The sequence below is a fragment of the Chiloscyllium plagiosum genome, chromosome 18 (genome assembly GCF_004010195.1).
Source record: "Chiloscyllium plagiosum isolate BGI_BamShark_2017 chromosome 18, ASM401019v2, whole genome shotgun sequence".
NCBI lineage: Eukaryota > Metazoa > Chordata > Chondrichthyes > Orectolobiformes > Hemiscylliidae > Chiloscyllium > Chiloscyllium plagiosum.
The window spans coordinates 52,474,078-52,486,862 of NC_057727.1; the positions used below are offsets into that span (position 1 = coordinate 52,474,078).

General features: G+C 38.7%; 1 long non-coding RNA gene across 3 annotated transcripts in view; it reads left to right on the plus strand.

The window, feature by feature from the left end:
- Positions 1–12,785, plus strand: part of LOC122559215 — a 159,800-nt gene that overhangs the window by 53,953 nt on the left and 93,062 nt on the right. Inside the window, exon 3 of one of the 3 annotated variants that reach the window (XR_006314367.1) lies at positions 5,963–6,319. The exons of the other annotated variants lie outside the window; for them this stretch is intronic. This is a non-coding gene — a long non-coding RNA (uncharacterized LOC122559215). Of the gene's footprint in view, positions 1–5,962; positions 6,320–12,785 lie in introns of those variants that run through there. 3 annotated transcript variants of the gene reach the window in all.

Sequence of the window (12,785 nt, forward strand, 5' to 3'; positions counted from 1 at the left end):
CATAAGCCCTTCCTGAAGAAGGGCTTATGCCCAAAATGTCAATTCTCCTGTTCCCTGGATGCTGCCTGACCTGCTGCGCTTTTCCAGCAACACATTTTCAGATTAGTTTGGCTGTCTGGCCTCCCCCTACACACTTTCTGAAGACTGCTTAATACAGAAATAATATTGGGACCAGTATTAACAATGCTTACCTGTAGTTAACAGTGGATTAGATTAAAACTAGTATTCTTTACCAATTATTAAAGAAAACTGCAAATGTTTCAATATTGCATAAAAAGTGAATTACAGCATGGTCTATTAAACAAAAAGAAATCCCTTAACAAGCACTGGCCACATGAATTTTATTATGCATTTTCAAAACATTTAAAAAATTAAGGGTGAAGTTTCTGCGTGTTATAATTATTGTCAGATTACTTCAAATAAAGAAAAAAAGTCAATATCAACTGGATTTAGTTGTACTAATATAAACCAACTCACATTACACAGATAATGTAAGCTTCAAATAGATTATACAAACATGTTAAAGCATCCATAATGTGATCCCCTTCCTTGCTTTCTTCATTTCTCTACCTTTTTTTCCTCAATTCAATCCCTCTTAAAACTGACCTCTTTGACCAACCTTTTGTCTTAATCTCTCCCAAGATGACACAGTATCAAATTTTGATTAATGATTCTCCTGTGGAGCATCTGGTCTCTGAAGATCTTACCAATGCAAGGTATGGCAGTTATGTAATTAATTGGCCTTAGTGAACAATGATGACCAATGTGTAATAATAATTTCATCTTTCTCTTCAAAAATAATAAGTAACTTGTTTTAATTTTATTGTTTTTTTTGTTGTTCAGGCAAAGTTTGCATAATTGACAGTACCTCAGAAAATGGAGCCTATTATTGTTGTGCTGCAGATAGAAGGATCGAGTTAATCTATAAAACCCATGAATGGTCATTTATGCAGGTGTCAGTCTGAACTTAACACCTCAACTCCAAAAGAGTCAAGATTAATACTTGGTTGAAACAATATTTATTGGCAGAGTGCACAAAATACATGTACATATGAGTAAAAATTGAGATGATTTTTATCTTATGCTTAAAACCAATGTTGCAACCTGCACATTGAGATGCTGATCTGGAATATCTCAGGCTGGATGTGTTTGTGCATATACTGTCCCTGAGGCTGCTTGCTTGTTATGCTGAACTAAGGCTCACTCCTCAAATCTATATGTACTCTAACACTTCTTTATTTACATCTGTATGTCATAGGTTAGAGTCATAGAGATGTACAGCACGGAAACAGACCCTTTGGTCCAACTTGTCCATGTGGATCAGATATCCTAATCTAGTCCCATTTGCCAGTATTTGGCCCATATTGCTCTAAACACTTCTAATTCATATACCCATCCAGACGCCATTTAAATGTTCTAATTGTACCAGCTATCACTACTTCCTTTAGCACCACAATCTGTGTGAAAGTGTTGCCCCTTAGGTCCCTTTTATACCTTTCACTTCTCACTTTAAACCCATATATTCTAGTCCTGGACTCCCCCATACTGGGGAAAAGACCTTGTCTATTTACCCTGTCCATTCCTCTCATGATTTTATTGATCTCTGTAAGGTCACCCCTCAGCCTCTGACATTCCAGAGAAAATAGCTCCAGCCTATTTGGCCTGTGCCTAGAACTCAAATTCTCGAGCCCTGGTAACATCCTTGTAGATATTTTCTGAACTTTTTAAAATTTCACAACATCCTTAACTCTTTTTAAAAACAAATATTATTTTGCATTTGTTTTGTTTCTCCACAATCTTAATTTAGACTCTCAGATTGCTGATACTTCTGCAACAATCTTCAGCTAGAATTGCTGATTCTAACTGATATAACTTCCACTCTCATCGAGAGGAGATAGAAGCAGGCAGGTGATGCCGAGAATAACAGCAGGAATACAACAGGGAGTCTCCTTTTAATGTTGGTTTGCTTTAATGTGGCTCAGTTATTAAGATTGCAAATCTCATCGTGAATTACGAGATTCATATTTACGTTATTCACAGTACCTTACCCTGACCAGTATGGAACCATTTTGGATCAACCTCCTGTTCTCAGATTGAGACTATTCCTTGCCTCCAACTTGCAATCTCTCCCCATACTGCATCACTATCTGAGATCTTCACCAGGGTGCCCACAACCTCCAGTCCCCAAACAACATGATTTGTGTAGTGACACGTTCAATCCAGACTCATGTCTTCTCTCTTACAGATGTCAGAATCATTATCAACTACATTATCATGAAAGATGAGTCTTATTTCCAACAGAGGACCAACACTATGATGTTTATAGTTCTAGATATATACTTGGACTTTGTTCTACCTTGAAGTTTCCCAAGATTTTACAGTTGGTATCATGGAAAAGAATGTATGCCAACGGTAATTAAGAGCAACAGACAGTAAAATCAGGAGTGATGCTGAAAACCATTTCCTGATCAGTCTGTATGCTCTTTCATACTGCTGACCATTGTAAAGAGACTTCAGTGCAGCTGAGTGCACAATGAATGCACAGCAGAATTTAAATTATTTAGGTAATCATGCCAATTAAAGTGCTGGCTTAATGGTGTCCATGGGGTGGGAAATTGGTCAGCCAAGTCAGAAACCCTGTTTTCAGAATGAAATGGTCAACTACTGGCTATTTCCACATCAAAAACTGACTTCTGAAAATGCCTGACAATGAGAAATCAGCAAAGAAAGCATTGAATAAAACCACAGTTTAAAAAAAAAAGGCAGAAAACAAATGACCAAGAAGGTCAAGGATAGAGCTGTTTGATCTCTGCCTACAAAAGATCTGCTCAAACGTGGACATATCGAAAAAGGTTTGTGTGTCAGGAAAATATTTTTAGGAGCATAATGATCTACCAGGAAATTCAAACTCCCGGGCTCAGGAAACTAGCCAATTTGGAAGGGATCAAGGCAGTGACTAATACATGTTCCCAGAAAGAGAGCTCCCAAACAACTTTCCTCAAAGACAATGCATTACTCACCTGTAATTTGACTCAGGAGGGGATAAGATGAACTGGGAGTGATATAAGGTGACATTGAATGTGTACTGTCTCAACTTGCTACTGTATGATCCTTCAGATGTATCAGATACTGTTATCTATGAATAATTGAACAGAGGAGCTTTATATCCTGATGTTTCACTGGGAGGCAGTAGCCAAATTATTCCACCTTTTATTAAGAGTTCTTCAGATGGCGCTGCTCTGGCCTTACCCTGATCTTCACTTCTAGGCTGCTGACTTATTCAACAGTTGGCAGTGTTACCCAGTTCACTGAACACAGATGCATCAAGGAAACTTTATTTGGATATCACCAGCTTCATATACAAAAGGACAAAACAGTAGCAAGACAGGGACAAATAATTCCATTGTATTTCTTCATTCCCATGGGGTCCAGAAATAATGAACTGTACTCTTGCAGCCACTCATGCCTCTAGCAATAATGCTGTGCCATAGGCAAAAACAGTGATTCTGTGGTCTGTATGAACCTTGTCTGTGATCATGCAGATCAATACTCAATGCTTACAGCAAGTAACTCACTTTCTATCTCTCCAGAGCCTGTCCAAAAGCTACAAGGCACAAATCAGGAGTTTGATGTAATAATGTTCACTTGCCTGGATAGGTGCAACTCCATCAACATTTAAGGAGCTTGACACCATCCATGACAAAGCAGTTTGCTTGATTGGTGTCACACTCCCCACTTTCAATATTCACTCTCTTCAACACCAATGCACAGTGACAATTGTGTGCAGCATCCAGAAGATGTGTTCTCACCAAGGTTCCTTCAACAGCACTTTCCAAAGCCATAAACTCTACCACCTGGAAAAACAAAGGCAGCAGATGTCGGGGGAGACCTGCGGGTTCCTCTTCAAATGATATACCATATTGATTTGAAACCATCATTGACCCATCACAATTACCAGGTGGAAGTATTGAAACTTCCTTCTTATCAACATTGTGGATATGCCTAAAGCACACCGGCCACAGCAGTGCAAGGCAGCAGTCCACCCCCACCTTTTTAATCGGGATTACAATTGAACAACAAATGCTGATTCAGCCAGTGACACCCATATTTCATGAAAGAGTGAACAAAAGACATAGTATGTTCTGTGACATATTTATTTTGTAACTATCGTCTGTGTAAACCACACTTGGAAGACCAAGTCTACATTTCAGCCTCAGTTATTGACCACTTTTCTGGCAGATATTTTGAATAACTTTGCTTGTAAGTGATGTTTGAATTGAAGTGAAGTATATTGGAGGAGAGAATTTTAACTGTAGAAAATAACTTGACGTATTAAACTGCATGTGTTCACTCACTCGAAGACTGAGACAATAGCCAAACAATGCTCTGTAACAATCGCTACAAGAAAATAAAAGTTGTTTTGGAAAATAAACCATGCTCAGAAATAATTCGGAGAGACAGATGTGGCTATCCAGATGTAGTCATGCCAATTCAAGTGTACATTGCAGATAAACACTCTTGTCAGGGTCAATAGGGCCTAGTCAAGCCACACTGCAGATGACCTCAGTATTTTAATATACCATTGATGACATAACGTGGCGTTGAAAAGCAAAGAAAGATAGCCATCAACATTTTGGGTGTTGGCAATAATAGGTTTTTTTTGGTTTTCTGTTTATAAGGCAATGTTTTGCTACGAGGCTGCCACAGGTGTGGACTTCTGTTTACACGATCAAGATCTTGAATTAATTGGAACTGGAAGCATCTACACAGATGTGCAGAATGCCACAGATGTGGATACTTCAAAGTCTGGCAGCAGCATCATTTCCTTTTGGAAATAAGCAAGCAAGGTCACAAGTGTTGGATGTCTGTTTACATGAGTAGAAGTAACAGGGTCTTGTAAGATGATGTCAGGCAGGCGAAATACAGCACAGTGGTGATCACTTGTTTAGAAATCAAAGCTTCAATGCAATATTTCACCTGGCAGATGGGTTCTAAACAGCAGTGTTTTGGAGGCTGTTTGTGTACTGTTTGCTGATAGTGGCAATTTGAGAGCTTTATTTAATAATTTAATTATTTTTTTACAGCTGCAGCTTGATGCTGATGCTAGTGTTCATTTGTTCTTTTAAACTTAATTTAGTTTAAACTTAATAGTCTTTGAAACTGTGAAAGTCTCATTGGACACTGGGATTCACAAAGAGTCAGCATCACTGTCTTGCAAATTGAGGGTGAGAATCTTCACTCTGCTGATCAACGCAAAAATTACCTTCAGTTAAAGGTCTTGAAAAGCTGCAACCAGCAATTTTGTTTTTTTTTTGCCAGAGGGCTTCAATGCATTTAAGGTGCTGGTAACAACATTACAATGTCCAGTTCCTAATATTCTCATGGGGCATTTTCTCCATATGCAGCTCACCCACTTCAAATAAACAGCAAAAACCATTAATCTTCTGATCGTTCACAAAGTTACATGTTAAAGGATTCTCTTTGGATGGGATTTTGATAGTACTCTAGTTTAGATTTTTAACAGCTGAATTTTTGAAATTGCTAACTTTGAGCATTACCCTGTCGCTATTTCCCTGGCTATAAGCTTTGTGGAAGACCATGAAAGGAAGGCTACAAGATGGGTTCGCTGGCATAAGACATGGATTGTTCAGGACTACTGTGATCTATAGAAATATGTATCCAGACCATTATGTATCTAGTGGACAATGTATGAAGACAACTGACTTCACAGATTTCTCTTTGCAAGAGAGGTAGTGATTGAACTGTTCCATCAGATTAGCTATGTCAATATACTTCAAAGTAAGGACTATTCTGGTAGCAACAGTCATCAAAAAGGCATTGGCATCAATAATACAGATACATATAGCAGATCACTAATATATTTCGTTTTGAAGGAAATATCTTCAACAATTCTTCATGGACTCACATTTTAATTGATTGAGAGAGTGTTGTCATTTTTCAGCTTGCCATGTTCCCAAGAAGTGACCCTCCAATGATCACTCCGGCCTCTACTTACAGTCCCATGATCATCATCATCAACAAATACTTCCACTCTACCAAAATGCAAATGATCAGTGACCACAAAAACAAGATAAAATGCAGATGATTGTTCATCTACCAGGCATTGGACACGATTCCTTGCTTTTGATTAGACTTATACTTGACCTCATTAAGTGGCGAGTACTGAATGAAAGGACGGCTCCTTGGAGACCAAAACCATCTGTTTCATGCTGTGTGGCCTCCAAGCTTACAACTGAGTGTCCTCAAGTCACTTTAAAGCGGTGATGAGGCAAATTGAGGATAAATCATGGGATCTCTCTGCTGGAACCTCGAGAAATGTCATTGTCTATTCTATACTGTACAATAAAGTGTTTCAGGAAACCTTTACCAAATCCTCTTTCTAATTCATCAAATACCATAGACATCCAATCTTTAACGAGCTGAGACTGCTCTGTCAAAATAAAAATGACAACCAAGGACACACTGAGTTTATTTGATGTCAATGTTTCGCTTCAGTTAGAATTTTTTTAAGAACCAGGTTCTTACAGTCAAGTATCTCATCCCACATAGGTTTAGACATTTCGCAAGATGGAAACACTTACAGGAATGTTTAATCTCTGTGCCAACAAACCAAATTGAGGCCATGAGATTCAGGCATCTAGTTAAGAACAGCAGTTGCTAACATTCCAGAGAAAAAGAAAGCATTGACATTCTGCTAAAGCAGTCAGAGTTATGGAGATCCACAAAACCAAACAGAGGCCTACACATAAATTGTAAGGAAAGAACAATAACAAGCTGTAAAGAGATGGAGGTCAAGGAGATTATTACAGTATGTAACACGGATGATCTTAAATTGCTAATCAGCTTAGATTGAAATAAATGGCTTGCTGATAAGGCCAGAAATACACATCACAATAAACAAAGCAGCCAAATAGCATAGAGCTGCTACAGCAAAATATTTTGAGCTGTTGGAACAGCTACAAGTCCATAGCTTAGAAAACAGTCCAAGGAGATCGATTCTGACCAGCTTCAGAAAAGCCGTGTTGCATTAGTTGCTTGCCATTAAAACATAATACTCCATGAAAGTTGTATAAGAACAATGCAGTTATTCAGTTGATACACTGAAATTTGAAATCACATGAACATATTTATTAAAGGACTAACAAGCATATGTTGAACAATAGCTATTGCAAAGTAACCCATTTACTTGTTGCTGACAGGATTGATGCCAAGCCCAGTCCAGTGGTGGATGGGCTTGGATGGTGGTGTTAGGTCCAATCCAGTGGTAGGGGTTGGGCCCATTCTGGCAGGGGACAGGTTGGTAGTGTCAAGTTGAGGTGGATTGTAGAAATTGGGTGCAACAGGGGGACAGTGTGTGGGGTCAGGTTGGGTTTGGCAGAGTGGATGATGTTATTTGGGGAGTAGGGGAGAAGAGGATTCAGGTTCAGTATAGGGGTAAGGATGGCTCGGGACAGATTGGGTCAGGTGGGGTGGGGAAGAGGGATGAGTGATTGGTTGGGGGCTGGTCTGGGGGTGTAACCAAGTCATCTATGGGTTGTGCAGTTGGTGTGTATCAAATAAAAATGAGATTAGTTCAATAGTTACTCAGGAGCTAAACTTTGCATTTTATAGTCTAACTTTTCATGAATAACTATTTTATTTCATTTTGTTGGAACATTCCAAACTTTCTAAATTAAACTATAGATGGATAGGAATTTCCCAGAAGAAATTCAATTTCCCAGGCAATTCATTTGGAGTGTTCTACAATGAGGATTCCACAGGGTCTCCAGGTCCAATTCCTAGCTGTGCTGCATTAACAAATGTCTGGTGATTTGAAATTCTGGGTGTGTGGGGAACATGCATCAGGTCTATCCCAGTTATGTTATTTCTGCGAGCAGTCTCTCAACTTGTCCCATGATCTGAATGAGTTAAAGAACTCTGCCTATCCATAAGATCTGTAACACCCTGACCATTCATGCAATGCCTGGCACACAATTCTTTTGTGTTTATCACTATTAGAGCAAAAGAGAAGTACAGCACAGGAACAGGCCCTTCAGCCCTCCAAGTCTGTGCTGATCGCCATACCCGAACTAAACTAAAAAACAAACTTTCTGCCCTTATTCAGTCCATATCCCTCTATTCCCTCACTATTCATGTCACCATCCAGATGCCCTTTAAATATTGCCAATCTGCCACTTCCTCCATCTTTCTGGCAATGCGTTCCAGGCTTCTACCACTCTCTGCATGAAAAACATTCCCTCAGACATCTCCCTTAAACTTCCCCCTCTCACCTTGAACCTGTGCCACCTTGTAATTGAAACTTCAACGCTTGGAAAAATCCTCTGACTATCCAGCCTATCTATGCCTCTCATAATTGTGGAGACCTCTAACTATTAGAAAGAACTTTTCCATTAATGTAGTTTTTCATGGATCAACTTAATTATTTATACATGCAAGTGGCATTCCAAATAATTACTGCACTATGACCCCAATGTACCAGGCATCTATTTGAAAGGTGTGGCCTTAAAGTTTTAATTTCAATGCTGAAGTTTTTAAAACCCCTGCAGAATGATATGGGCTCCAATCTAATTTCATTGCCTTTACATTTTAACTCAATTTATTTTTAGCGATCAGAAGTAATTTAAATAATTAGCTGAAACCATGGACTAAAGGTGGTCCACAGTGTATTTTTGAAAGGTGGCTCAATACTGACTCAAACCTGTACAAACACTCTTGGGAGAAGATCTTCTCAAAGCTTTCAGTGCTTCCATTGATTCAACTGAGACTTGCTTATGGCTTGACTCAGTGAAATCTGTCTTGTGCAGTGAAGTATATTCTCCTTTTCGACTTTGCTTAGATATATATACAGAATGAGATGCCAGATGTTTTCAGCAATTTCACTGGTGACCAGTTTGCAATGTGCAGACAGGACATGGAACTGAATCATGTAGCTCATATCACTGACAAATTCTGAAGGGAGGCAGGCAATAGTTGGCCTGCATGATGTTAATTGGATATCAATTGTGTTAATTGTATGCAGAGGAAGGGAAAATATGTAGATGGAAATATTATTAGACTTGACACTCAAAGTTCAAACAAAGGTCAAATTCCATCATGGCAACTGATAGAATTTAATTTAATTAATAAATCTAGACTAAATATATCTTAGTGACAATGAATACTGGATAGTTATCAAAGGCTGAATTGGACATTTAATTTTCTTTAAAGAAAGAAATCTCCTTCCATTGGTTTCAACTCAAGAAATAGCTCATGAGCCGAGAGTCATTTCAGTCAACGTTTCCTTCTGTCTGCAGGAGCAAAATGGCCACAATAACTCAATTATGTTAACCATCTACATGCCCCACTCACCATGTCACCCATGATCCTTCAACATCCCATTATTGATACCAACATGCTTCTACACACTCAGAGAAAACACCCTGCTGCCAAATTCTTGATACCATTATCTCCTTCTTCTCACTCCACCACCATCACAGTTAGTATATTAATTACTTCACAGTACCTTTCATTTCAGTCAGCATTTAACCTACATTCCCCCCTTGTTTCCCATCTTCCCCCCCTCCCAGCTTGCTCAACACTAATCTTCTCACTGTGGCACTCTTACTGCCCTCCTTTCCCATTGCCAACCTCTGTAGATATGATTCCCTTCTCTAGGTGAACATTTTCAGCAGGTTGCATCATGTGACCTTCTGTTATCACTTATCTTACTTAATTGAATCACCTAATCTTTTAGCATCATCATTTTTACACATCAAAGAAAACACAATTATGGGAAATTAGAGCATTTTGTTGAACAACCCTCAGATTTCTATCCTGTGGTTTTGTTTGCAAGTTTGTTTTGCACACAACCCCTGGAGATTGCAGAGCAATCCTGAAGGATTCAGAAACCTTTCACTTCCTTCAAATCTTCCCAGGAACACTGCCCCCCTTGACCAGGTTCCTTGCCATACCAACTCATTTGCTGTAACTCTAATGGTTGCACATAATGGCCAGCTCAATGACGTGGTCTGGGCAAACTGCACCCAGAGATAAAAGCAATGAGTGCACACAAGAATGGCCGAGTAGATGTGAGCTCAAAATTGCACACCACTCAAATACAGCCAGGAAAAATATATTTGTCATTTATGCAGAACTTAATTCTAGCATGCTCTCTTTTTCAATACATCACAACTGCATGCAAAAGGCCTTCTCACCAACTACCAACAGGAAGCAACCTTCCCCCAACCCATGACGTTCTGAGTTCTTAATTCAAAACATCAATCCACCAACAAGGTTCTGAATTTTGGCCTTGTATCAGATTAAATTCCTCTGTCCTCCTTTCTTCCCACACCCGAACCAGCACAAGATTCCACCTGATGTATTTTATAAGCTGACTGCTTGTCAGTTGGATACTGATGCATATTGAATTTTCTATTAGAGTTCTTGGAAAGAGAAAATCTTTTTATTGCCTTCGAGGCATGGTCAGACTTTAACTCAACAGCAATCTGTTTTCCAAATGTGGAGGAATGTATCATGGACATTTACAAAATGTATTGAACATTTTTAAAAAGCAAGTTAGAGATACTCTGTTCGGTGCTAGCACTTAATTTACAGAATTCTGCTATGGTGTTGCATTTGGGAAAGACTTCTGTTTTTAAATGGTGTTTGATTTACAGAGACTGTCTGTTAAACCTGAAAACAATCATTCCCTGCAGCCTTATTTTGTGGTGAATCAAAGAATAGAGAACTCAATGATTTTTAACATAGCCAAGATAACGGTCACTGGCGTGAGCACAGTGGAAATGGGTGGAATGAGGATGAAAGCACATTGAAGAGATTTAGCTGTTGCAGTAGAAGAGAGAATCGGAAATGACGTGAAAATTCTAATAGTGAATCCTGAAATGACACTTGAGCAAGAATACAATCATATACTGGAGAAAGAGCCCCATTAGCTCAAGGGGGAGAAGAGCAATTGTCCTGATAGACATCAATGTGCAAGTAGAGTCTGTAGCTTATCTACAATTCACATAACATGAAGGCTACAGGACAGTCTTGGAACAGACATAGAAGCAGAATTCGTCATACTGTGAAGTTTTGATGGCTGTCAATAATCAAAGATAAACAAATATAAGAAACAAATTAAAACATAGATGGAGAAAGCTTGGTGTCTATTCTGCAATACCAGATACAGTGTAATCAGTATTGTCACTTCGGTAGATTTGTCTGAAATTGTCTTTGCAGATGGGGCTAACGAGGTTAAAAAGAAACTTGTTGCTATGGGTTTTGAAGACTAAACCACTAATAGACATATTAAGAGTGATGTTTCCCAAAGCTGGAAAAGTAGCTTTGAAAGTCATGTTTAGGTCTTTTGGCAACACATTCATGAGAGTGTGGAGAGAGATCTATCAACATAAATGTCTCATGTTTGAAGGGTGATTCTGTTCAAGGAAAATTTTTCTGAAACTTCAAAAATGGCAGCAGATGTGGAAGGAAACTAAAGCTGTGCATCAATGGCCCAAACAATGCTTCCAAATGATGCTGTTTTTCAATGAAATCTGTTTTGCTGAAAATAGTTTATGCTCACCTAAAAGTAAATCCCACAATGTTTTCTTGATGTCACAAAAGAAAACTTTCAGGCACCTTCAAGAAATATGTAGATAGCATCTAATGGGGTGATCCTGGAGATATTAGTTATTGATATGATTAAAGTAGAAATGATGACTCTAATACCTTAATATTAACAATCCTATTTGAAGTACGTTATTTGTTTCCTGATTGTTCATTCCAGGCCATCAGAGAATAATTCAATTATATCTAAAAAAAAGAGGTGGAGTAATGATAAAATAATTATCAAACTGATGGTCACCTGAAAGTTCAGAAGATGTTAGTTTTGAGGAAGGGCCACTGGACCTGAAGCATTAACTCTGATTTCTCTTCACAGATGCTGCCAGACTTGCTGAGCTTTTCCAGCAATTTCCATGTTTGTTACTAGTTTTGATATGTTGGTGTTATGTCTGATGAAAAGAGCACCATAAAGTCAAGAATGTCTAAAAGGGATATAGAAAGAAAACCAAATGCATATACTTGGGCAGTCCAAACAACATGAAACAAATTATTTTTAGGGATGCTTCACATGATAATCTTTCAAATGGGTGTTTGAACAAAGCTGGGTTTTATAATCTGTTTTATCAATGAAAATATGAATTGTGCTCTCTTTTGACCTTGGAAGCGAGAAGAAAAAATTCAATATGTAACACATGAGATCTGAACACACAGGAGGCCCAAACATTATGATGTAGGGATTCTTTAGTATACTGGCATCAGATCATAACAAACATGAAGTTAAATTAAGGTTAAATGAGAAAGTACACATAGTGTCTGTATTGAATGAAGCCTGTATTTTGTATAGAAATGAAGAATTCTAGCTATCTGACCCTCCTTCTCCAAAGGCAAGGTTCTGGTTGACTGATTACATTGGCCTCCCTCCCCAACCCCACCTACTGCTGGGAGTTGTTTTAAAAATGTTTGAGCAGCTGTAACACTAGCTGTTGTGAAGGTAATAGAAATGAGATTCATAGAATCATAGAGAGGTACAGCATGGAAACAGACCCTTCGGTCCAATCTATCCATGCCGACCAGATATCCCAACCCAATCTATTCCCACCTGCCAGCACCCGGCCCATATCCCTCCAAACCCTTCCTATTCTTATACCCATCCAAATGCCTCTTAAATGTTGCAATTGTACCAGCCTCCACCACATTCTCTGGCAGCTCATTCCATACAC